Source organism: Lynx canadensis, chromosome A1 (assembly GCF_007474595.2).
Source record: "Lynx canadensis isolate LIC74 chromosome A1, mLynCan4.pri.v2, whole genome shotgun sequence".
Taxonomy (NCBI): domain Eukaryota; kingdom Metazoa; phylum Chordata; class Mammalia; order Carnivora; family Felidae; genus Lynx; species Lynx canadensis.
In genome coordinates, this window is record NC_044303.2 from 118,450,957 (window position 1) to 118,477,488 (window position 26,532).

The 26,532-nt window shown below is 45.1% G+C and overlaps 1 protein-coding gene and 1 long non-coding RNA gene across 9 annotated transcripts in view; one reads left to right on the forward strand and one right to left on the reverse strand.

Moving 5' to 3' along the window:
• LOC115517683 overlaps positions 1 to 26,532 on the forward strand; it is a 157,147-nt gene that overhangs the window by 69,075 nt on the left and 61,540 nt on the right. The gene's annotated exons all lie outside the window — the stretch shown is intronic.
• The window catches only part of FGF1 (fibroblast growth factor 1), a 110,765-nt gene that overhangs the window by 34,585 nt on the left and 49,648 nt on the right, over positions 1 to 26,532 (reverse strand). The window contains exon 1 of one of the 8 annotated variants that reach the window (XM_030320504.2): positions 1,227 to 1,248. The exons of the other annotated variants lie outside the window; for them this stretch is intronic. The gene's annotated coding sequence lies outside the window, so the exon portion shown is untranslated. Of the gene's footprint in view, positions 1 to 1,226; positions 1,249 to 26,532 lie in introns of those variants that run through there. 8 annotated transcript variants of the gene reach the window in all.

A 26,532-nucleotide genomic window follows, 5' to 3' on the forward strand; every position in this document is an offset into this window, starting at 1 on the left:
AAGCACTATAATGGCCTCACCAGCACTTTCTGATTGGCCCAGTGGCAGTCAAGTCACTCTTAGCTTTTATCACAGTAGAATCACTTGCCACTGCTTTTAAAGGACTGGGGTGAGCCCAGAGCCCACTCTGGGAACCCAGTGGAGAGTCCTACTTCAGACTGGGCTGGAAAGGCTATGGAAAAGGGAAGTTCTCATAGACCTGGGCTTTGGTTTCTGCTGTGTCATTAACTATTTGCATGACTGAGCAAGTCATTTAATCTTTCTGATCCTCAGCTGCCTCTTCTGTAAACTGAAGCTATTAAGAATACTGATCTCGGGGCGCCTGGGTGGCTCAGTCGGTTAAGCGTCTGACTTCAGCTCAGGTCATGATCTCACAGTCCGTGAGTTTGAGCCCCGCATTGGGCTCTGTGCTGACAGCTCAGAGCCTGGAGTCTGCTTCTGATTCTGTGTCCCCCTCTCTCTCTGCCCTCCCCAGTCACACTCTGTCTCTCTCAAAAATGAATAAATGTTAAAAAAAAAATTAAAAAAAAAACAATACTGATCTCCTCATGGTGCCACAACAAAGGAATAGAGAAAGGCAGGTCTGGGAAGGGTCTCACATACAGTGAATGCCTAGGAAATAGAAGGTGTTGTTATGGTTGTTAATTAGAGCCTGTGTTAAAAAAATTTTTTTAATGTTTATTTTTGAGAGAGAGAGAGAGAGAGAGAGAGAGAAAGAGAATCCGAAGCAGGTTCCAGACTCTGAGCTGTCAGCACAGAGCCTGACGCAGGGCTTGAACTCACGAACTGTGAGATCATGACCTAAGCCGAAGTTGGACACTCAACCAACTGAGCCACCCAGGCACCCCAGTAGGAGCCTATGTTTTAATGCATGGATTATTTGCATTTTTATGGCACTTGGAGTTTCACAAAGCATTTCATGTGGGTAAGCAGGCATCTCTAGGTGCCTGTGGTGTAGATAATATAAGAGGTATTTTATAATCATTTTGTATTTTTTATTCCTCCTATTACATGAGATAGTGAACACTTTGTCTTTTTCTCTAGCCAAGAGAAGTGTGACACAGAGAGGCTAAACAGCATATCAAAGCAAATCTGTGGCTTAGCCAAGAGCAAAACCCTGAGTCCCAAGACATCACTTTATTATGTCACGCCTCTGTTGGGCAGCCTCATTTCAAGGGCCCCATGTTCATTGAAAACACTGAAAAGTAAAAAAAGACAAAACTCACATTTCTGCCAGACAGATGATATCCAGGCGTTTCTGGAAGAATGATTAGCAATCCCGGCGTGAGGTTTTGTGTTGAAGGTGCTTGGATACGAAGGAGGAATGTAAAACCCCACGGAGCTCGTTTCACATGTCACAGTCTATTCTGGATCTTGAAAGTGGGCCTTGGAGGCCCCAGCTGTGCCCCAAGAGAGCTGCATTCCTGCGGAGACTTCCAGCACCATGCAGGAGGCAGGGGGTGGGGAGCAGGGCCCAGGATTTGCAAAGGGACCCAGTGGGTGTCTCAGCCAAAGAACAGGAAGCAAATAATAAGCTACCCCAGCGCCAGCCTTCCAGGGCTTAGTTTTTGCAGAGCTTACATTAGGACAGTATAAACCTTGTTTTCTTTTGCATTATTTCTTTTTAAGGACTTTGGCTATTTTTAGAGGTTCCTTCCACTTGCCAACTCTCTTTGAACCCACACAAAAAGTCCAAAAGGGACCATTCTCCCGTCTCCCCAGTTTGCCCTGTTTCAGCATGCCCAATGCTCTCATGGTCCTGTGACCGTGTCATTGGCATTCTCCACACAGGCCTGCACACACCCCAGCTGTTGGCAGGAGCCAGGTGGGTTTTATGGGAAGGAGATGGAGCAAGAGAATACGAGCAAAGGCTCTGGGCAAGGACTGGTGTCTGATAAGGGATGAAAGAGCTTGGAAGTGTGTTGGAATCTCGTATCGAAGAAGGTAAACTCAGATAAGTCTGCGCCCGGTATCTAGCATCTCCAGGAAGGTGCACACTGTGCGTCCCACTCATAGGTAGGTACCGGGAAGCTCGACAGTGTGCTCGTCTGTCAAACATGGCCTCTTACTTTCATTTTGGCAGGTGGTTCAAAGCATGGTTTGCTTTCATCCCTGCAACTCCTCATGGCTTCTCTTCTTGTTTATTTCTTTTTTCTACATAACCTTTCCAAGCCATTTATACCCCGCACTATCCACTGCTCCTCTCTCATGCTTTAGAGATCAAAGTGCTACTCTTTTGGGTGGGGTTGTTTGAAAAATGAAGAATTTCTACACTATTGGCCTTTGAGAGTAGATTAGGCAACAGGAGGTAAGAAGAAATGTCAGATGGACTTCTCCTTACTTCTCTTGGCTGCCATCTTTTTGCACATAATTTCTGCTGGCTTTCAAAGGTCCTGCATTCCTTGGTTCCTCCTTGGTGTTGTCAGGTTCAAGGGGCTCCTCTGGAATTTCCATAAATCTAGACATTTAGATGGGTGTGGGGCAGACAGGAGGCAGAACATTTTCCAATGTTCCCCAATGTTGTGTTCTTTTTTTTTAATGTTTATTTTTGACAGGGGGGCGGGGGCAGAAAGAGGGGGACAGAGGATCTGAAGCAGGTTCTGTGCTGACAGCAGCAAGCCCGATCAGGGGTTTGAACTCACAAACCACAAGGTCATAACCTGAGCTGATGTCAGATGCTTAACCGACTGAGCCGCCCATGTGGCCCGCCAATATTGTATTCTTGACCCCTCAGTGGTGAGAATACCTTTCTCAGAGATGTGTTTGTATAGAAAATAAGTCAGTGGTATTGTTTTTCCAAAACTGTCCTCCATAGGAGTAAGTCATTAGGTTGTAAAGTTTCACGCTCTATAGTGGGAGTTTGGATGATTTGATTTGCAAAACTTCTTAACACTGCATTTTCAGCAACGTAAGTATCATGTGAAGCAGGGTTTCTGCCTCCGTGTGCCTAAATGTGTCTGGCCCACCCTGTCTAGGGTAGCTCCCTGCATTCCTCTGTGTATGAGTCCTGTATAACACTTACGACAATTTATGACTTTATGTATGTGTTCGCTTACTAGTTATTGACTGTCTCATGCCGACCCCCTTCCCAAACACACACACACACACACACATGGTGGACTATGAATCTAATGAGGACCCGTAATCAGGTTTGTTTTGCTCACGTGTTAGTTCCTAGATCTGTGCCTGGTATGTTATAATTTTGCTCAGTGAATATTTGGGAATGGATGAAGTCAAGAAATATTTTCTTAGTTGGGGCGCCTGGGTGGCTCAGTTGGCTGAGCTTCTGACTTCGGCTCAGGTCATGATCTCAGGGTCTGTGAGTTCGGGCTCTGCGTCAGGCTCTGTGCTGACAGCTCAGAGCCTGGAGCCTGCTTCAGATTCTGTGTGTGTCTCTCTCTGTGCTCCTCCTCTGTTCATGCTCTGTGTCTCTCTGTCTCAAAAATAAATAAACGTTAAAAAAAATGTTTTTTTAAATAAAAAAAAAAAGAAAGAAATATTTTCTTAGAAAAGCTGTTTGGTTTAAAAAACCTAACTTATCAAAAATAATCCCTATGGAGAAAGGTGATATTTAAGTGTAGTTCCCTTTTTGTGCAGGTCTGTTTAAGTGTAGTGTTTTGTGTTTGTCAGAAAATAGTGTTTGCCCAGGGAGCTGGGATCACTGTGATCCATATAGGACTCATAAGGAATAGAATAAAGCTTGTCCCTTCCTTTTCTCTCATTTTCCCTTCCATCTATACATCTTTGTTTCTTCCTGTATTTACTAAATGCTAATCAAATATATACCAATCATGGTAGGGGAGGGATGATATTATACTTGCCTCACAGGATTGGTGTGAGGATAAAATGAGATAATTGTATTTACTGGCTTCTGGCAAAGTACCTGACATATTAAGAGCCTGATAAATGTTAGCCATTAACAGTATCAGAAGTATTGATGGAGCAACTATTATGTACTTTCTGTCTCGGAGTCTCCAGAATCAGGACAAAGAATAGCATCTGTACCACCAGGGGGCTTGTGATGATTTATGTCCTCCATTTTCTTTGCATAGTATTTATTTTATGAGCCGAGGATTACATGGTAGCCCCCTGGTTTACAGGTGGGGAAGGTCAGCTAGCCAGAATAACAGTGAGGATATGAACAAAATATCAAAATTTTAAATACCACCAGGATCAGTATTACACGGTTTTTCCTTTTGCCCCAGGCTCCTTCTGTGGCTTGGCACAGCACTGTTGTGGATCCTGTCTTTTTAAAAGAAATTTGATTTTTTGTTCATCAAGGACTGTTTTGCCCTAAATTTGATTTTCTAAAAAAATGCTGCACTAAATGGGTGACTGGCTTAGAGGAGCGTGCGACTCTTGATCTCGGGGTCATGAGTTTGAGACCTATATTGGATGTAGAGATGACTTAAACAAACAAACTTAAAAAAAATATTGCACTAAAATATTATTTATCTTGGTTTCTGAGTAAACTTGCTTTGTGCCCAAAGCAAGTACCTCCCTTGCCTCGCCTTAGTCCCAGGCTTGTGTGTTGGTCAACTTTCTCAACTCTTATGTTGAAGTTAAAGGCTGTCAAATTTATGTACTTAGTACCTACTGTCAACGCCCAGTCCAGTCCACTGTCGCAACTTCTGAAATAGTCTCCTCTTTTGTCCTCAGCATGCCCCCCCCCCATCATCTTTATACATAGAGTCAGAAGGATCCTTGAAAACCTACCTCACCCCCTGCTTGCAACCTTCCATAGCTTTTCATTTCCAAGTAAAATCTGAATCCTTCCCGTGGCCTGCGAGACCCTGTATGGTCTGGCCTGACCTCCCACCACTCCTTCCCTTTGCCCACTATGCTCTAGCCAGTCCTCCAGTCCTGTCTGCCCTTGGATCCTTGAGTGCAGGGTGGTCCCTTCTACCTGCCTGCCTTCATGCAGATTGTTTGCTTTCTGGCCCTTTCTCCTGGCTGGCTCCTGCTAACTCTTCAGATGGCAGCCAAAGCCACCTCCTCAAGAGTCTTCCCTGACCTCCCCATCTAAGTTCTGTTCCCCCCAGCCTCCATTATTCTCTTTTGTACGTCCTCTTCTTTTCTTCCCAATGCTTCCCACCATTTGTAATTAAGTATATATCTACCCAGGCATTGCCGGCCTGTCTGATGCCTTTTCCCACCAGTAGACAGAAAGCTCCTGGAAGGCAGAAGCCATGCTTATTCACCATCTTTTCCACAGCCCCTCAACAGTGCCTGGCACAGAGCAGTTGCTCAATTATTCATTGAATAAAAGGGAATGAGTGAATAAACCAATCTTCAGTTTCCAAAATCTTGACCTGAGGACTCTGCCGCACGCAAAGGGACTTTCATGTCCCATTCTGCTCTTTGTTGTCATGAACTTTGCTCTTCTAGAGCAAGTGTTTTTCACCTAGATTATTTTTATTGGAAAAAGTGAAGCAAATATAGAGATAATTATTGATTGCCACTCATCAGGTCTCTGCTACCTATCACCAACATCCTCCTGGGAACCTGCTGCAGGATTCCTGGGAACCACAGGAAATAAGTCCGTTAACCACTTGAAATGCTTTTATAAAAATAGACCGGAATTGACCTTCTTCCTGTGGAAGGGCCTCTTTCCTCTGGGCAAACATTGCAAAGAAATGTTATCTGCTCTTAGAAACCTCCCACGTCAGTCATCCTCCCAGCAGGATTTATCTGGACTTGGAATCCTGTTCTGAAATTGTCTCCCTACTGCCTGGGTCATTACCTGAGCAAATTGCTCATTTGTTATGTCCGTGCTGTTGTTTTTATATTAAAATGACAAGATTGAAGTCGAGGCCTGGGGGAACTATGGGGATATCCCAGTGCACACTGATATCCTGAAGGCCTTTCACCCTCACAGAGGTTAGCACCACTTTCCTTGGACTTCAGTACAGGTGTGCTAGCCTCAGCATTTTGATCGTTTCCCCTTACCACATCCCTTATTTTTGAATTTGATTTAAATTACTGACATGTGGTTTTCCTTAAATTTTAATTTCCTTATTTAAAGGAAGCTTTATCCCTCCGGTGTAACTGCAGAAGCATCCCATACACAGAAGGCAGTCCTCAAGATAAATACAGTGCAAGGCCGGCTGTGGTTGACTTCTGCTCAGATGCTGTCTCCTGCCCACCCACCTCTTTGGCTTACAAAGAGAGAAAAGCAATTGAAAACCTAATTGCAAGAAACCAAAGCTGTCTCCTTGACTACAATCAAAATGACTGAAGGAAACTTCAAAGAGGGTTCCCTTTCTCTCTGCAGTGTTATGGAAAGATATCTTCATATCACTCAGAACTTCTGTATCAACAGGTGCACATGCCTCTACTTTGGGAAACAAAGGGTTAATAGGGTGTGTTACTTTACTGTTCTAGCAATTCAGCAAATAAGCAGAGGATGTCAGTCCCCTTAGAAGCTCTCAAATATAAAAGAGGGAGAGAAAAAAAGATAATACAGATAAACATCAATAAAAATTTTTTAAGATTGTTCCTGATCCTATCAGGTGAAGAGAACTTCTGTGAACATGTCAATTCATAGAGTTATAAACCTTTTACAAAGCAGCTTATATATAGGAATATTTGAGATTTTCTGAAACAAAAAGACAGCTTTCTGCTTTGTTAGGTTTCTACATTGTTTGCCTGATTTGTATTTTGTTGCTAACTTTATTTCTAATTTTTCTTATTTCTGCTTACTTTTAGTTTACCTTGCCCTTTTATTTATTTATTTTCATACAGAATCTTGGGTCATTAATATTACTTAGACCTTCAAAAAAATTTTTTAATATGAGCAGTTAAAGGTGAAAGTTTCCCTCTAATAGTTGTTTTCGTTGCCTTCCCAAATTTCCATTACCAGTACTTTATATATTGTTAAGTTTAAACTACTCTATAATTTCTCCTTTGATTTTTTTTTTTTTTTGGTGGGTTATTTCAAAGTGTGTTGTTTAATTGAAAATATTTGCAGTTTTCCAGGGCACCTGGGTGGCTCAGTGGGTTAAGCATCTCTTGATTTCAGCTCAGGGCATGATCTCACAGTTCATGAGTTCGAGTCCTGCATCAGTCTCCGTGCACTGACACTGCAGAGCCTGCTTAGGATTCTCTCTCTCTCTCCTTCTGTCTGCCCCTGCCCTGCTTGTGCTCGTGCTCTCTCTTTCTCTCTGTCTCTCCAAATAAATAAATTAAAAAAAATATTTGCAGTTTTCCTAGATATGTTATGGTTGTTGATATCTAAGTGAATTACATTGTGATCAGATAACTTATTCCATATGATTTCAATTCTATTAAATTGATTCAGGCATGGTTTGAAGAATCACATGATTCCTCTTTGTAAAATTTGTATACATAGGTTGTTTTATAATCTGCTTATTTATAACCAGGCTGTACTAAATACATTAGGATTTTTTCCTCATCAATAAACGTAAATCTACATCTCCATTTTTTTTCTAAATTTTTAAATATTTATTTTTGAGACAGAGGCAGAGTGCAAGTGGGGGAGGGGCAGAGAGGGAGACACAGAATCTGAAACAGGCTCTGGGCTCTGAGCTGTCAGTACAGAGCCTGATGCAGGGCTCGAACCCACGAACTGTGAGATCGTGACCTGAGCCGAAGTCGGACGCTTAACTGAGCCACCCCGGCGCCCCTACACCTCCATTTGTAATGGCTACATAGGATTATAGGATTCTGTTATGTAGACATGAAAACTCTAATCCTCTCTCGTTTGTCACCATTATAAACAAAGTCGCTGTTACTTCCCTGGGGAGGATTTGTGGAAGTGGAATTACTGGGGAAAGCACATGCATTTTGTTAAGGTTTGTACTCAAAATATTCAGAAAGTTTCTACCTGCTACAGGCTTAAGTTCCGTTTTCACCCCTTGACTTACATGTACATCCTTTCTGATTTAGATGTGTGATCTTTGAAGCAGAGGAGAAATTGATTTGAAAGTTTCAGACCTGCTGACTTTGGTTTCAAAGTCACCTCATAAAATGGGAGCCTTGCTGCCTTTGCCTAAAGTTGCTCTGAGGATGCACATTATCCTTCATAGGATTTCGCTGCAGGCGTTTCTGGACACGTGACTCAGCCCCAGGATTGCTTTTCCAGCGTGGGCTTGGGCACTTGCCAGAGTCCAGTGGGCCTAGACTAAGGGGGAACAGAATGCCCCGAGGCAGCACTGGAGCTGTCTTCTGACTGACACTTGGGCCACTTTACTCCCTTCCTGCACCACCCTTACTCTCAGCTCCAACAAACCAGTCCTGACCTCTGTCCAAAGCTCACCTCCTCTACAAATCCCCAGGCATCGATGACTCCATTTAATCCAGCAACTCCCAGACCTCTGGTGAAATCACCTGTACGTGCTTTATGTCCGTCCCTTTATCACTGTAGATTTGTAAATTCACAGTAAGTTCTTGCAAGGGCGACCTCGTCTCCCACTTACTAAATGTGGGGCCTGGCACGGAGCACAGTGTATTGAAGGCAGTCAGTAAACATTTACTGAAATAAGAACCCGGTTTGTCTCCCAGGCGGAGGTGAGGCTTGGCACAGCCAAATACAAATGGCAGACAACTGAGAACTCTTGCTCACGTAAGCACGCCAAATGGTGTCTGTCCTCATGTTTAAAAGAAGAGACGTCCAAGATACTAGTTAAGAGCTCGCTGTGATTCAGACCAATGGATATGATCTCTGACTCATCCCTTTATAGATGTGTGACTACAGGCGAGTTGCTAATGCTCTCTGAATCTGTTTCCTCGCGTGAACAGTACCTGCTCATAGCGTTGTAAAGATCAAATTCGATAGGAGCACGTGAAGTGAAATGTGCACAGTATCTAGCGTGTGACAAGCTCTCCATGAACGGTATTATTAATGTCTTTGATATTTTGGGTCTTCACAGAAGACCCAGCCTCCCTCCCGGGTTTGGGCTGTGGAGCTTCCTGCTTGCCTCTTCTTTTGTGAGCCGTGGGGGACGCGCCATGAAGGCTGCTTGGCTTTCTCAAAAGCACGCTCACTCCACCCTTCCGCAGAGGGAGATGGTTGCCCTGGTAAGAGGACTTTGCTTTCCTTTCAGGACTCCTGAAATCCAGATAACAAAGCTTCTGTCCGGTTAATAACCAAAACAGGAGAAGACTCACCAGGGGTCCACAGGTTGATTGCTCATTGTTTCTTAAGGCTGTATATTTTGCACTAACACTTCTGATTTTCTTAGCCCGTTTCCATTCATTGGAAGCATCGGGAAGACAAGGGCTGGGCATCTTAAAGGAAACTTACACTGTAACATTAAGACCAGAGACTGCAGTCAGGGAGACCTGGGCCCTGATGTGGATCTGCACTTATTTGCTGGGTGGCTTTAGGCAAGTAAGTCACCCACTCCCCTGGGCTTTGAGTTTTCTCATCCCTTGAATGGAGATAATAATAATACCTCATAGGGTGGTCTGGAGGATTAATGAGTTAATGCGTGTAAAACACCTAGCAGGTACTAAGGTGTCCATGAATGTGAGTTACTGTCATCATCATGTTTGAACGCTGGCATCACCTTTCTGTTGGACCTAGTTCAAGTCCTTGCCTGTGGGGTCAGCTCAGCAGCTTAAATGAATACCATGAATAGAATATGTGCCCCACCCGCCTTCTGCCAGAAGGTGAAATCAGAAATCTTTGTCATTCTGCAGATCCTAACTATAGTTAGTGGTGTTTTACTTTGAACAAGCTTTTTAGTCCCTGACTCTGGGGACCTCAGGAGCACATGTGAGTTTTTTACTTAAGCTATACCTTATGTCACCAGGCATAGGGCATAACTCTGCCTTTGCCTCCTGAGCTTTGTTCCTGAGTGGGTCCCCCCTGCGTGGGGATCATGGGAGTGCCCCTCCTCCAGGGGTTTGTACTCACTGGGCCTGAGTTGGGGCTGGCACCTGTAAGCTCACCACATCTCCCCAGGAGAATCTGATGCAGACCAGAGTGAGAACCCCTGGTCTGGGAAATCCTTTCTTGCTATATCAAGAGAGACATAAGGGGGTGCCTGGGTGGCTCAGTCGGTTAAACGTCTGACTTCGACTCAGGTCATGATCTCACGGTTGATGGGTACGAGCCCCACATCGTGCTCTCTGCATTAGGAAGGAGCAAACTTCAGTTCCTGTGTCTTCCTCTCTCTCTGCCCCTCCCCCTCTCAGGCACGTGTTTTCTCTCTCTCTCTCTCTCTCTCTCTCTCTCTCTCTCCCTCTCTCTCCCTCCCCCTCTCTCAAAAATAAATAAACATGAAAAAAGTTTTTTTCTAAGAGAGAGATAAGGAATTCAGCCTAGAAGGGAGAGGCCAGCTTGATTATTTTTCTCCTTTTTAGCAACGTCACTGAACTATCTCCAAATCTACTCTCCTTGTTTTCTTTAAAAGCAGTGGCCTGAGGGACATTGCCCATTTTGATATGTTTATTTTTTCCTCTTTCTTTCCATTACTCATATTTCCTTTACCGAATTATTGTTTGTCCTTGCTGGGGGGGGGGGTAGGGAGAAAATAAAACAGAGGGTAAGGCAAAATGAATGAAGGCTCCAGGTCCCTGTAGCCTTGTTCTGCTGTGTGACACTGGGGCAGGTGGGCTGCCTGTCTCTGCAGCAAGAGGCACAGGCCTCCGGCAGGCACACCAGCGCACCCCGACTTGACTCGGGTTGTCACAAAACTCTGGGCGTCTGATCACGGGCTGATCACGGGCACGTGGTGGCAAGGCCCTTAGTTCTCCAAACCAAACCAGAAAGCAGTTCTGAAGAATAAACTTGGGCTTAACCACAGCACACAAGCCCATAATAAGATGGAATCAGGCCTCCAGGGTGAGCAAGGTTATCTGGTTTAGAACTGGAATGAGGTTCTGTTATGTTTCCGTTTCTCTCTGCCTCTTATGTTAATGGGTAAAGTTGTTTCAACAGTTCACAGATCGGGGCACTCATTTATTCACTTGATGAGTTCCACTGTGTGCCAGACATGAGGAATATAGTGGGAAACAAGGCAGATGCAATGAGGACCTCCTCGAGCTCACATTCTAGTGAGGAAACCCAGCATAAAAGGGACTCCAGTGAAGTGAGTGTTGCAGTGAAGCCCAGGATACCATGGGAGTTAGATGATAAGGACCTATGGAGCCTAAGAGACAGGAAGACTTCCTGGAAGTGGAATTTATATTCCTAGTGAGTAAGGGAAAAGAAGGTAGCAGGAAGAGCATGTGCAAAGGTCCTGAGTCCAGAAAGAGCATGTTTCACTTGGGGAGAAAAGAGTCGGTTGTGGATGAGGAGAGACAGCTGTGGCTGGAGCAGTTGGCAGGGTCAGCCCATGTGGAGCCCTGGAGATTTTTATCTCAAGGACTGTGGAAAACTGCACGATGCAGGCTGGGCTATGACATAATCAGATTAGCTTTTTTTTTTTTTTTTTTTAATGCCACTTGGCTACTTAGTGGAGAAGTATGGGAGTAGAGGCAGAAGCAGGGAATACGTGAGGTAGCCCAAGTAAGAGGCAGCGGGACCTCAGATAGGGTGATAGACGTGGGCATAAGCCAACATGTGGTGTCCATTCTTCATGGCTTCCCAGCCAGGTTATCTTAGATCACAAGCACCGTAGCTTTCTCTGAGAGAGACAGCAGCATTCAGTCAGCGCATGGCACTGAGAGGTGAGATAAACTTGGATTTAAAATTCCTCACTGCCAGATATACCAGGAAATGTATCTCTCCCCATGAGATGGTGCTGCTTTGAGAATGTGGGGCTCATTGATCTTCAGTAGCCAATTTGGAAGTGAGGCACCATGGCATCTTAACAAGATGACAAATAATGCGGGGGAGCCAGAGTGCCCTCGCTGCCTGACCTGCCGGTCTGGGCATTAAGGACTATTCTCCCTGCTCCTGTCCATCCTGCTGTGACTCACCAAATGACTGGACAGATCATCTGTCTCTCACTTGCCTGTGTATGACCTCAAGAACTGCATTTCCGAGTCATGCTACTATACTTTATGAAGTATACAAGATCCTGTCATCTCTGAGAGTTTTAAGGGCAGATCAGACAGCCTGGAGGGGAGGGAGTGGACCAGCCAGCTCTCAAGATGCTTCCTGGTCTTATGACACCTTGGGGCTTGGTGACACCATAGAAGATGGCTGAGGTCATTCGAGGGCACTCATTCATTTACTCAGCAAATGGTTATTAAGAAACTGCTGTGTTCCTGGCCCCATTGTCAAGTGATGAACAAAGCTGGCAGTGTCTTTACCCCATAGAGCTTAAATTCCAGTAATTTCCTGAGGCACAACCAGCGACCCACACTACTTCCACGCTCTCTTGGTCTTGGTGTTGAATAAGAAGGCCCACATTCCCTGGCATTGGACCTTCCGGTGGCCTCAAACAAGAGTGAACTTCCATTTTGCATATGTGCCCAGCTCTCTCTCACCCTCGGGCCTTTCAACCACTTTTCCCTTGGCCTGGAGCTCTCTTTGCCAACATTGCCTACCACTTCTCCTTCAGACTTCACTTTGAATATTACTCAGATAAGCCTTCCTTTACCACCAGCCCCAGGTCCAGACCCAGCCCTGTGGGGTGGGGGGTGTCTCTTATCCTCCTCTTGTTTTTCCCCCGTTGCTGTTTACTGAACTGTTTCTCCCTCTCAACTTTGCCCCCTTAGGGCAGAGCCCTTGTCTCTGGTGCTCAGCTTTTTATCTGTAGTGCCTTGCATAGTGCTGGTACATAATATGTGCTTAATAAATATTTGCTGAAAAAAATGAGGAAGAGAGGGGAATGATGATCTGTGCTGTGCAGCATATTGCTTTTGCCGAAAAGACACGCACTGTGCTTAGAAACCCCTCATGAACCAAAGCCTGAGAAACTATGCTAATTAGCCACTTGCCATACTGAACCCAAGTATGGGTATTTTTTTTTTTAAGATCTTATTTTTAAGTAATCTGAACACCCAATGTGGGGCTTGAACTCATAACCCTGAGATCAAAATTTGTACACTCTAGCGACCGAGCCAGCCAGGCACCCCCAAGTAAGAGTATTTTTGATTGGTTACATCCATATGACATTAATCCTACAGATTTTCTAAAACCGCTGATCTCTCCCTACTATAACTAACAGATCAAGAGAGATGAAAAAACCAGGGAAGAGAAGAGTTAAATTGATCTGTTATTATTCATTAATTCAGTCAACAAATATTTATAAATCAGGCAGTAAGGACAAGGAGGCAACAGAAAGTCCTCGCTTTCGTTGTCTTTTTTTATTCCTGTAGGGGGAGATACTGCAGTTTTAAAAAGTGTCCAGCTGACTAAGAAAATCTGAAGCAGTGCCAGTTCCTGTTTTCCTCTGTTGAAATCAAATATCAACAGAAGGGGGAAGTGCACTGGTAGGGGGAGAGTGGTCCGGGTGTCTCTGAGGAGGTGATCTTGAGCTGTGACCTTTGAAGATGAGCAGGAGTTCAGTGGGTGGGGTCAGGGATGTGTGCAGGGCCACATGCATCCGCGTTCATTTCACCAGCGGGAGGAGACTGAGTGATCCCAGTGAGCAAGGAGCTGGCACATTTCAGGGAAGAAAAGTCAAGATGCTAAACTTTCTTCCAGGTGTTAGTCCAGAAGAGGCAAAGGACTCAAAATCAATTCACCAATGGGGGGAGAGGAGGGTGCGCAGGACTTAATATAATCTTTTCAAAGGACAGATGCTTCTCTGAGGGCCAGTGCTGCCTCTATCCTGAACCTACCCTGATCATCCCAAGCTCGACTTCATCGTTTCCTCCTGCAGCCTGCTGGCTAGAGCTGTTTGTGGTGGTCGCTATGTTCTACCCAGCACTTAGAGCTATTTGCATCTGTTGTTGGCCTCCCTAAGGCCTTTTCAGCTTCACGAGGACAGGCATCAGATCTTATGCATTCCCTTACCCCATGGATACATGCTTGCCTCGCACTTATGGACGCTCAGTGAATGTCTGCTGACATTTATTAAATCAAATACCTAAGATTTCTGGCTAATACTTTGAAAACATACCTCTTTTTAAAAAGTCTTGATTTGGGTCACAGGAATGGTAATTTGGAGCATAAAACTCTTTTTTTTCCCCCTAATGTTTATTTTTGAGACAGACAGAGTGCGTGCAAGTGGGGCAGAGAGAAGGGGACAGAGGATCTGAAGCAAGCTCTGTGCTGACAGCAGAGAGCCTGACATGGGACTCGAACCCATGAATTGTGAGATTACGACCTGAGCCAAAATCGGACATTCGACCAAATGAGCCATCCAGGTGCCCCTGGAGTATAGAACTTTTGAGGGAGACCCACACTTGGATGGTTCTAGTGGAGAACGTTGAATGCCTTGAGGCTTTCCAGTGGAGGGGGCAGGAGAAGAAAAGAAAGTTGTGGGGGGCACAGAAAGAAGCAGGGTGGAGAGGACTCAATGGCTATTTTGGCAGTTTTGTTCTTGTTGGTGATTAAAAACCATTGAAAATCATTTTCTACGCTCCTCCAGCCCTGTGCCACAGCTGTCCGTGTGTGCCCGAAGATTGCTGCTGCCTGGGTTTGTTGGTTGATTTAAGTGTTGGTTGGGGTTTGTTGTTTTCCTTGGCCATTTCTTCCTTTGAGTTTATTTTTGAGTATATATACTTCCTTTGAGTATATATATTGCATATATACAGAATGTTTTGTCCTGATCAGAATGTTTTGTCCTAGATATATGCAGCTAGAATGTATCTTTAATTATCACTTAGTGTTTTTAAAGTTGAATTAGTGTTCAAACTGGAATTTATATCAAATGGAAGTTTGGTATTGGAAATATAAAATCAGTACCAAATGCCACAGAAGGGAATTGTAAAAGCAAGTATGATCAAAATATAGCATGTTAGGAAATTTAAAAAAATAGGAAATACATACCTATAAAGCCTAATTTGTATGTGCTGTCTTATCAAGTGCTTCCTAGATTTTATCCATGATTTCATATAGCAGCACTTCGACACAAATACTGTTATTCTCATTTTAGTGGACGAAAGCACTGAGCTCTTGAGAAATTAAGAAATTAAGTAGCTCCCAGAGTTAGGAGGTCTTCCCATTCTGAATTATTATTTTGGTTTTCGTTTTTGTTTGCAAATGGAATACGGAAAGGGGACTGCATGAATTTCATGGAGCTAAAAAGTAGAATAGATGGTGGGGCCAGAGTTTATTAGCCTTTAAGACATAAATTTATGTGTTAACTATTTGCTTTTGGAAGTAATCTAATGAAGCATGGAATCCCAAAGCAGACATGCGAGGATAGAAAGGAGCTGTGTGCCGGGAGGAGTGAAGGAAAGCACCCACTGTTAGCAGAGGAGTCGCTAACCCTTGGCTCCTTGGGTTGCTTGGCAATGATAGTGCCTGAGTTGAGGATGAAGAATGGCCCAGAAAGGAAAGGGTTACATGGAGACAGGGAAGGAAACAGAGGACACGAGTGCTTTGCTTCTCGCTTGGCTGTAGCTTATTAACTAAACCCAAATTCATTTTCCTTGTCCCCTCGGACTAAGGTTAAAATCCTGATGGAGGCCGGAGGGGATGGTCCTGTGGGACGTTTTCAGGGTCAGGAAACTCACATGCAAGCTACTTTGTTTACATCAGCAAATCCAGCTGCATCGTGCAAGCGCTTGACCGGCCACTGACTCTCAACTCAAAACAGATGTCTGGGCTGCATAGAGGAAACACACACAGGGCTCCTGACCTGGTAGGACTTTGTCTTGATGAGTTGGGAAAAGGACAAGAGGTAGATGGCACCAGGTGCCAAGAGTTGACAAGAGCAGCCACCTGGTAGACTTGGCTGTGTGCTGGCTCGAGCGTATGGGCTCCCAGAGGAGATGCTCAGAGAGGACTGGAAAGGCCAAGCTGCTTTCCTGCCTGAGAAAGCCAACTTTCTGTGTATGTTGGACTGTGGGGTTCTGAATTGCCTTTGGCGGGTGTGGAAGGAGTTGAGGCCCCCCAGGCTAGAGAAAGTGGAATCAGAACCAGGATTCTACTTGGAGCTCAGTCCTAGAAATGGACCTTCTAATTTCTACCTACGTAACATTCATTTTTGAATGTTACCCATATGGTAGATGGTGAAATAAATCTCTGCTAATAAATTAAGTGGTTATATAATAAATGATCAGGTTAATCATTATGTTAGACTTATTGCAGGTAATGTTTACCAGTTAGAAATGTTAGTAAATGATAAAAAACCAAGTCGTCCTTAAAGAACCAGGCACTTTGGGGTACCTGGGTGGCCCAGTTGGTTAAGCGTCCAACTCTTGATTTCAGCTCAGGTCAAGCTCAAACCGGTCCGGGGGTTTGAGCCCTGCATCGGGCTCAAAGCTGACAGTGCAGAGCCTGCTTGGGATTCTCTCTCTCACCCTCTCTCTGTCCCTCCCCTGCTCATGTTCTCTCTCTCTCAAAATAAATAAACTTAAAAAAAAAATAAACAGGCACTTTCACATACACTGTATCCAGTGCCTCCCAGCAAACCCCATGTTATCTTATTTGAACAAATTAGTTGCATTCCATACCATGCTCTACTCTGTGAACTGATTTTCACTTAATAGATTTGCAAAATTGAATACTGTGATACAATTCTTCCTTGAGAAAAAGGATGAAATCAAGACAATAACAATTATTTCAGCGATGAAGAATGATTTTAAAAGACAGTACTACATATATATGCATTGGAAAGTGAGAGTACAAATTACACAAACACACACACACACCACAACACAACACAACACAAATATGTGCACACACCCCCAAATGCGACAACAGCCATCATTGACTGGTAAGGTTACAGATGATTTTTTTTCTTCTTTATATTTTCCACATTTCCCTAACTTTTTATAAGTAGCATGTATTATTTGTATAAATGGAGAAATTTCTATTTTGGAAATCCACTAAAAATGCTACATATACCTCTTGCTGTAGTCTAGGGGTCCATACCTTGAGTTATTGCTGCAAGTTCCTCACTTGATGCACCTTCTAGGAAAATAGACCTTTTTCCCTTGAGATAAAATTTGAAAATTTCTCAGTAGGGAGCAATTGCTAAACCTAAGATTCAAAATGGCACCCAGGGGACAGGTGTAGCTAAGGGACTAGGCTTACAATACCTTATGACATACTGAGCATAGAAAAAAAATAATTTCTCCTTCTAGAAACATGACCATTTTTCTGCATCTGACCTTTCTGTCTTTGTGGCCCCTGTTAGGAGACTCTAGTTACAGGAAAGCAGATCTACATTTGCACCCCAGCTCCACAGTCTGCTAACCATGGGACCTTGGCCAAGTCACATATCATCTTTGTGCCTCTGTCTATAAATGAATAGGCTTATTTTGAGGATTAAATGAATTAATGCAAGTAAGCTCATGTTAGCACAAACAGTAAATGTTGGCTATTACCATTATCTCCTTGGCTTGTCCCAGGCATCTTTTCCAACTATTATATGGAGAACATTTTTCTGATTTAGCTGGTTTTTATAATTTCAAGGCATCCTTTGAGAACCAGGGCCTTCCAGAATGGCCCCAGGAACCCTCAGAAAAGGGGAAGGCTTAAAATGTAGTTCTTCCTTACCTGCTGGCACAGGGCTTGTTTCCCCACAGAAGCTTCACCGTCTGGTTGAGCAGGAAACTTCACTCACTAAGGAAGCCCCTGGGAGCCTGCCTGCCTGGCCCCATTGCCTGCTTCCCTTAATAAGCCAGCACTCTCTTTAAACTGTTCCTTTTGGTGTCTCTGACTCAGACTATCTTAGATCATTCTGAGACAGGCTTCTCCTCCTTCCCTACTTCTACCTGCTGTCCTGGACATTTGTCATGCCTTTGACTGCCCAGTATCTACAGCCACATCCCCAATTTGAGGGATTACCACACACACACACACACACACACACACACACACACACACACACACAGCGTCTTGGTCTGGCCTGTCCCTTCCTGTGATATTGGACCACCATGCCTTCCTAGTGATTCTTTGGGCAACTCCACATTCTCTGAATTCTCTTCCTGTTTATTCACAGTCAAAATCGATTTTGGTTGCTTACAATTAAGAAGCCTAGCCAGCTCCTACTTTGGCATAAATCCTTCAGCTGTTAGTGCCCCAAACTCTCTGAGCTTCTCATGCTATGGCATTTCTTACACCCTACTGGTTATGACATATTATTATAAGTGTCTGCCCATCTTCCCCAGATTGTTAGCTCCCTGAGGACGAGGACTAAAGCCATCTAGATCCCTGCAGTATCTCTATCATGGAACAGAGTACCTAGTCTGTAGTAGGACCTCAGCAAATGCCACATGAGTGAGCAAGCACCAAAACCATACCACATAGGTGGGGACCAGAATAACTACAGTAGTTCCACTTGAAGAATCAGTTAACTTGCCAGCTTTCTGATAACCTGGCACCATTCCCAGTCTCGTTCTAGGGGAAGCCAGATTTCCTTTAGGCTTTGGCAAGGAAGAGCATATTCCAGCAGCATCTTGAGTGGGAGGGTGCGAAGTTGGCCGCGTCTTAAAGTGGGTGAGTAATCCCCCAGGCAGCACTTAGCTTTAAACTCTGGCTTATAACGTGGTCATCTCCTGAAGCTCCCAGCTTAAAATGGAAAGTGGCATTACTCATGGTGAAGAGCAGACAATAAGAAAACATTTAGGTGGGGCCCGACACAATGGAGTGAGTATTCCCTGATGATGGATGAGAGCATCTCTGCCCTCAGCACCCTCAGCCCCGGCAGACCGCTCCGTCATAGCAGGGCTTTTGAATTACACCTCCAACTTAGCTCACCACTCAGTACTTTGCTCTTTGGGGTGTTGGGAGACACTGTGTTTCTCAGCCTACAGGAGGCTTGGTGGGAGGAAATGCCCCTGAAGATATCAGCAGGTGATATAAAGCGGTGGTTACCAACATAGGCTTCAGCATTCACCACACCTGGGTCCAAATCCCAGCTCATCTACTCTAGCTCCGTGACCCTGAGTAAGTTATTTAACCTCTCTGATCCTCAAGTTCCTCACCTATAAAATGGGTTAGATCATAGTACCTACTACAAGGTCATGGGAAAAGTAAATCAGACCATCTGTATAAAGTTTTTTATCACAATGCCTGGCATATAATCCGCACTCGGTAGATGATCACTGCCAGTACCAATAATGTTCTTTTACCCTTTCCCTCCACCCGCCTCCATTACTTCTCCATCCTTTCTGGTTTTTTCTCTGTTAATCTCACTCAGCCTCCATGCCCTTCTTCCAGGAGTGGTCCCTTACCTCTGGCACCCTCTGAGCTCAGGCCACACCGCAGCCTCCCTTTCATGGTCACTACACTCCATTACTGTCTTGTTTTTCCCTCACTTTCTTGGTGTCTGTCAGGTTGTATACTGAGAGCCCACTACCCAATATCTCAGCCGTTACTGTCTCTTCCCCAGTTCAGAATCCATGACCTGGCATGCCATGAGGCAGAATGCACTATAATAAATCAATCTGATTATAACGAAGCCTCATGGACAGATTGGGCAAGAGGTTGTAAACTAATCCGGGCTCAACACCAGTTTCCAGTGCCCTAGCGTAATAGACACGCACCCACGAAAAGCAAAGTGGACTACAGGCCAGTTTTACCAACTTAGGCTTTGGGCAGCATTGGTGATAATTATGAAGGTAGTTTTTTTTTTTTTTTTCTTGGAAAAGAACATACCACCAGCTTTTCCAATAATAGGCCTCTTCAGTGAGTTCATAAATTAGATTCAGATTTTTTTTTTAAAGGATCTACTCTTGGCCTAAAGCATGCATTACTATTTAGAGATAAATGATGGCATAATGTGTCAAGACTTTTAGCACTGTACCAGGTGGTTCTATAACCAATGATGCAGAGACTCCACAATCATCAGTTCCTCCAGGGTTAAGAAAACTGTCACCTTTGATCACTGATGACTAGATTAACTTCAGGTGATCCTCTCAGGACATGTCTTAATCATTCTTTTATTCGACACATTTAATGGGTAGGCTTCTGTGTGCTGAGCACATTTCTGGATAACATGGAGGATATGGTAAAGAATAGGAGCAAGCCTTGCCTTCCAGGAACTTACCGCCCAGCAGGGGAGGTAAACACACACAAGTAACTCATGGGGGGAGAAATGTGACAGATGTCACAAATAAGGCATCAGGTTTTATGGGAGTTCCCAGGAGGCACAGATTACTGATGACAGCGATATCAGGGAGCAGTGGTTAGTTGGGACAGTATGTATGTGGGACTAGGGTCTCAAAAGGCCAAGATTGAAGGCACACAGGACAGAGGATACAGCATACAGCATGGACAAGGAACAGAGTAAGGGAAATGAGGTGAGAAGTGGAACGAGAACCCTTTGAGTTAGGGGTGGCTCATCTCTAATGGGTTCTTGGGGGCAGGGAGTAAGGCAAGAAAGACAGTGTAGCCAGATCTCATATCTCACTTCCTGGGCAGTATCTCCACTCGCATGTCCAATAATTATCTTAAACTTAGGATGACCCAGAAAGAGGAGTTAATTTCCCCTACGTCGTCCCTCAGCCTTTCTTTTTCAAGTATTTCAGATCTAAATAAACGTCCCCAGTGTCTCAGCCAAAAAACAGAGAAGCCTTTTCTGTATCTCCTTCCCCAAGCTCTATGATTTCTCACTCCAAGCTCTATCCTCCGTCTGACTTCTTCTATCTTCTCCGTTATTACTACCACTGTATTCCAAGCCATCGTTTCTCACCTGCCTCCTGTTTTAACCCTTGGCTTCCTACAGCAGCTTGCTTATGTGAGATTTTACCACCTTGCTTGGGTAAAACCCTCCAGCGTCTTCCAAAACACGGTGCCCCACAGGCTCATGATCAGGACTTACCCCCTGTCACCACTCCCTCCTTATTCTTTGAGCCCCACCTACACCACCAGCTATCCTCTCTTCCTTGAGCTCACCAAGTGGATCTTCCACAGCAGATTTGCATTTTCTGTTTCCTCCCCCAGAACGCTGTTCCCTCAGCCTGAAATGCTTCTCTTTCCTTACGCCTTTATGCGTCAGCTTGCTCACGGTTCACAGCTCAGCTCAGATGTCACCTTGGCACAAGGGCCTCCTCTGCTGACCCTCCTAAAGCAAACAGCCCCTTCTCAGTTTTTCTCTACTCAGAACTCCAGCTTTTTCCTTTATAGCGCTTACCGGAAATGCTAATACCGATGTTTGTTTTTCCGTTTTATCACCACCACTCCTACGAACATGTAAGCTCCATGGGGGCTTTGTCTTAGCACTGTCCCTTCAGTCCTTAGCACAATCCTAGCCTGCAAAGGTACTTAATAGTTATTCATGGAATGCAGGTGGTCTGGGCCACACACCCAGAAATTCTGATTCATTTGTCTGGGCTGGGGCCAGGCAAAAGAAGAGTTAATTAATTTGAATCTTTTAACTGCAGGCATATTTTTTAACCACGTTATTCCTAGCATGATCCCCAGGTAGTTCTAAGTTTAAGACAGAGTTGAGACCCTGGTCTTGAGAATGGAAATCTCGCTAGTATCTTACTATCCATGGTGGGGTCCTTGGACCAGCAGCACAGGCTTCACACCGTTACTTGTTAAAGATGCAGCATCTCAGGCCCCACCCCAGACTTAGAGAGCCAGAATCTGCAGTTTAATGAGATACCCCGGGTGACTTGTATGCATATTAAATATAAGAAGCACTGACCTAGCAGAAATACAGAATTCCCGAGGATTAAGTGCTTTGAATTTGGCAGGGTGAGGTTGTTATATCTGTAGGACATTGAGGTGGGCTTGTCGCTAAGACCATTGGGAAGGTGTTTCTGAAGCCCCAGAATGAGAATTTAAGAGGAAGTGGGTATCTTCACCGAAATGCTCTTTGCGGGTTGGCGTGTAGGGGCTTGGTGAGGTCATCCGGGGAGAGAAGAACGAGACAAGAGAAGACAGAGTTGATGGGCCACAGGAGAGCCCCAGGATGGCACGAGAGGAGGGGAGCTGAGGTGTGGAAGTGAGAAAAGAAAGAGACTGATGAGGAATGCTTCTAAATTAAGTCAGGACTAAGGGACAAGGTCAAGAAAGGGGCAACCCAATGTATCAGCTGTGCAGAAACATCAGGGGGCACAGTCCAAGAAATAACCATGAGTTCTGTCTGCAGAGATGGGTGGATGGGGGAGCCACGAGAGAGGAGGAGCGGCTTGCACCAGTGTGAGGAGCTGGAAGCAGTGAGCCCACACCACCCTCCCGGCAACAACTGTGGTCCCACCAAAAGAAAATTCATGTCTCGAGGGAGTAGGAAGGGAGAGAAGCTTTTCTTGAATGAGAATGAGAGACCTGAGAATGTTTGTCAAGAAGAAGAAACCTGCAGGCAAACGGACCGAATCGACTGCAGATCCAAAGAGAATTGATAAGGCCAGGCGTGCAGCGCATAGGAGACAATCGGATGAAGAAGTGTAGACTACGCTCCTGTGCGTGTTAACACAGAGACCGACCTAGGCGGGTGCCAGGGAAAATAATAGGCTGCCTTCGGCGAAAGAAGCTGGGTGAGCATGGAAAGGCAGGGGCAGCTTTCTTTTCAATTTAAGAAGTAAGAAATGAGAAGTAAAACTAGGGAGAAAACACCTGTGTGCACTCTAGCCAGACTGCACAAATGTTAACATTTTCTCAAATTTATGTCAGATCTTTTCTATGCATGAGATAAGACATTAGAGAGAAAGGTGAAGTTCCCTCTCTTTCCTTTTTGCGTAATATTTCTCTCTTCCTGTGAGGCAGCTACTATTATGAGCTTAGGGTGTGTGTAATGCCCACAGACAGTGTGCTGCCTACTTCTGCAGTTGGCTTTTCTTCACTCAACAGGATATCTGAGATCTGTCCACTTGGACACACCCATGCAGATACATCAACAGATGTTATAGGAGTAAATTCTATAAGTAAGCTCTGATCTTACAAATGGCCTCCACTGTAGGTGCATATATTCTGTAGGGACAGACATTTATGCTAGTTTTTCACTGCTGCTGCAAACACGCTTGCACATGAAGAGGTGTATTTTTTACTGTCGTTTCTTTTGAACTTTCTGAAGTTTTTACCATGTGTATTTTGAACAGGTGTTTGAAATAAGAAAAATTCGTTTTCCTTAAAAACCTGCAGATTAGTGTTTCTCAAAGTATGATCCAAGGGATGCCAAAATTAGAATTACATGGGACATTTGTTATAAATGCGGATCCCTGGGCCCGGCCTCAGATCTACTGGTTCTACACTATAATAATTCTCCCCAGGAGATTCTCAGGCATTCTCCAGTTTGGGAAGTATCAAGAGACAGACGGTTCCTCTGAGAGGGGATGGGGGTGAAAAGAGGTATGCAAGGAAAAGAATGGAGAATAACACTGATTGACAGCTCCTTTGTGCCAGGCACTGTGCTAGGAAATGATATTTGGAGTGGCAGGGAAGGGGAAATCCATGGGGATTTATCAAGATAATACATGTAGGAAGTTCAGAAGTTCGGCAAAGGTGACCATGGCAGTTAAAAAAAGGCTCTGGAGGGGTGTCTGGGTGGCTCAGTCGGTTAAGCATCTGACTTCAGCTCAGGTCATGATCTCACAGTTGTTGGGTTCGAGCCTCACATTGAGCTCTGTGCTGACAGCTCAGAGCCTGGAGCTGTTTCTGTGTCTCCCTCTGTCTCTGCCCCTCCCCTGCTCATACTCTGTCTCTCTCTCTCTCTCAAAAATAAATAAACGTTAGGGGCGCCTGGGTGGCTCAGTTGGTTAAGCATCTGACTTCGGCTCAGGTCATGATCTCATGGTTCGTGGGTTCAAGCCCCACATTGGGCTCTGTGCTGACAGCTTGGAGCCTGGAGCCTGCTTCAGATTCTGTGTCTCCCTCTCTCTCTGCCCCTTCCCTGCTCACCCTCTGTCTCTCTCTGTCTCTCAAAAATAAATAAACATTTAAAAAAATTGTTTTTAAGTAAATAAACATAAAAATTTTTTTTAAAAAGGCCGTGGAGTCCACCACTTAGTGTCTGTATGCCCTTGGGAAGTCACACAACCTCTCTGAGCTTTAGTTTCCTCATCTGCAATATATAATAGTACCTGACTGAAGAATTTTATGAAGATCAAATGATTTAAGGCACATAACCTGCTTAACCTAGAATTTGAAACTTTTTAGGTGGCCACCGAATGAGGACAGTAGTGGTGAGTGCAGAAGTTTAATCCCCCTTCGTAATCCGTACGTACACATCTCATAGTTTGGGTCATAGCCCATTTTTGAAACTACAGCTGAGGTTTATAGTAACCAGATGCTGCTTTCCTGTCACACGGATGGAGATCTTCAATATGTAGTCCTCAGCCACTCTCCTCTTCTCATGGGGAAATATGATTAACACATACAATCAGCTGTAAGACGCCGGTTCTAGAAATGTATCAAAGTGGAAACTGGGGAGTCCCTGTGTTGTTTGAGGTGGGGGGCTGGGTCCTAAGGGTAAAGATTTTAAACTCTAAGTGTAAATATATACCTTAACACGCACATGCCCCCTCATAGCGTGCACACGGCTATAGGGCCGTGTGGCTGGAGGGCGAAGGAACCAGAGCAGAGGGAAAGTCTGCAAGGGTTTGGTCGGAGGGGGTGGGGGGGAGGCTCTGGTCTGCAGACAAGGAACAGAGAACGATGACCCAGGGTGGCCACTACCTTTCCTTCCTGTGTCCTGTGTCTCCGTTCACCTTTCTCCTGTGACGTCCCTCAGCCCCCGCAAGCCCAAATCTACCATCACAGCCTGGGGGCAGTGATCAGGATCCCTGGCTTAGAGTTCACATACAGAGGTCTGAGTCCCAGCTCTGCCTCTTAGGATCTGTGTCACTTAACTTTTTTTTTTTTTTTTTTAATAGGCTTTATGTTTTTAAAGCAGTTGTTAGGTTCACAGCAAAATTAAGAGGAAAGTGCAGAGGGTTTCTATTTGCCCCTCCCCTCACATGGCACAGTCTCCCTTGTTAGCAACATTCCCACCTGAGCGGTACATTTGTTACAGTGATAAATCTACCCTGACGCATCATACTCTGCCGAAGTCCATAGTTTGTAGCAGGCTCACTCTCGGTGCCGGGCATTCTGTGGGTTTGGGCAAATATATGATGACAGGTGGGTATCTGCCGCCACTGGAGTATCAGACGGAATCGTTTCACTCCCCTAAAAATCTTCTGTGCTCTGTCTATTCATTCCCTTCCCCCCAGCCTCCTGGAAACCACCGATCATTGTGCTGTGTCTTTACTTTTGCCTTTTCCAGAATGTTGTAGAGTTGGAATCATATAATGTGTAGCCTTTATAGATTGGCTTCTTTCATTCCATACCATGCATGGAAGGCTTCTCCACATCTTTCCCTGGCTTGATAGCTCATTTTTTTTTTTATTTCAATGTATATTTTTGAGGGGGGGGAGGGGCAGGGAGAGAGGGGGACAGAGGATCCAAGCAGGCTCTGTGCTGACAGCAGCAAGCCCAATGTGGGGCTCAAACTCATGAACCAAGACATCATGACCTGAGCCAAAGTCGGATGCTCAACTGACTGAGCCATCCAGGTGCCCTGATAGCTCATTTCTCTTGAGTGCTGAATCATATTCTAACATGTGGACATGCTACCTTCTCTTAGCCTCAGTCTACAGGGCTCTGGGTAGCGGAGGCTGAGAGAATTTGTAATAATGATAAGCATGAATGTTCTAAGTGCTCAATACCACCCACTCTGCTGAATGCCTCTTTCTGCCCTACCTTACCTCATCCTTCCTAAAACTTGTCACATAGGTCTTAGGAACAACCGCCTGCCCCTTCCCTTACAGATGAAGACACTAAAGCTTAGGGGAGATAAATCATTGGTCAAGGCCACAGATCCAGGAAGGGAACGGTCTGGAATTCGAACCCAAATGTTCTGACTCCAGGTTTTAGTATTGAGGCTATAACCTTCCAGGAAGATTCTTGCCAGTGTTTGGCACATAGAGAAAAACGTGTCATCAAACTTACTATTGTTACAATTTTTTGCAGCAGAGCCATTTAAATTGGAAGGTCACGATTCTTTTCTAAAGAGAAATATGAGGCACTGGGGGGGGGGGGTGGTCAGAAACTTCCTCATGCCTCACAAGCCTGGAACCAGAACTAAAAGCCATGGTTAATGGAGGCTCTGAGTTGCTCCGAAGAGAGTACTGGTGGGTTTTTTTTAAGGTATCATCTCCTGAGCACTTACCAGATAGGTTATCCCATCCAATGCTACAACAACCCATTTTAGGAAACAGAAGAGCCCAGGAGACTCAGCTCTGCTCATCATCCACCCCTGAAGCTTCTCCCGTGTTTTCTGCCCCACCCCGCCCCCACCTCCCCGCTCCCCACCGCAGCCTGGCCAACATTTGCAGCTCCGGGCGTGCGTCACGGCACAGAGGCAGCCCGGGAACGTCTGGGTCTGACCGGTGTCTGGCCTGAGGTGTGGGTGCCTTGGCAGCCGGCTCCAGCTCTTCCTCATCTTCCTGGTCACAGTACCCACTGGCCCCCAGCACCCTCTGCCGGGGCACACCTGCTCACTCCCTGTCCCCTCCACTTCCTTCTGCCCTGGATTTCCAGACAGAGTCAAAAATGGGTCCACATCA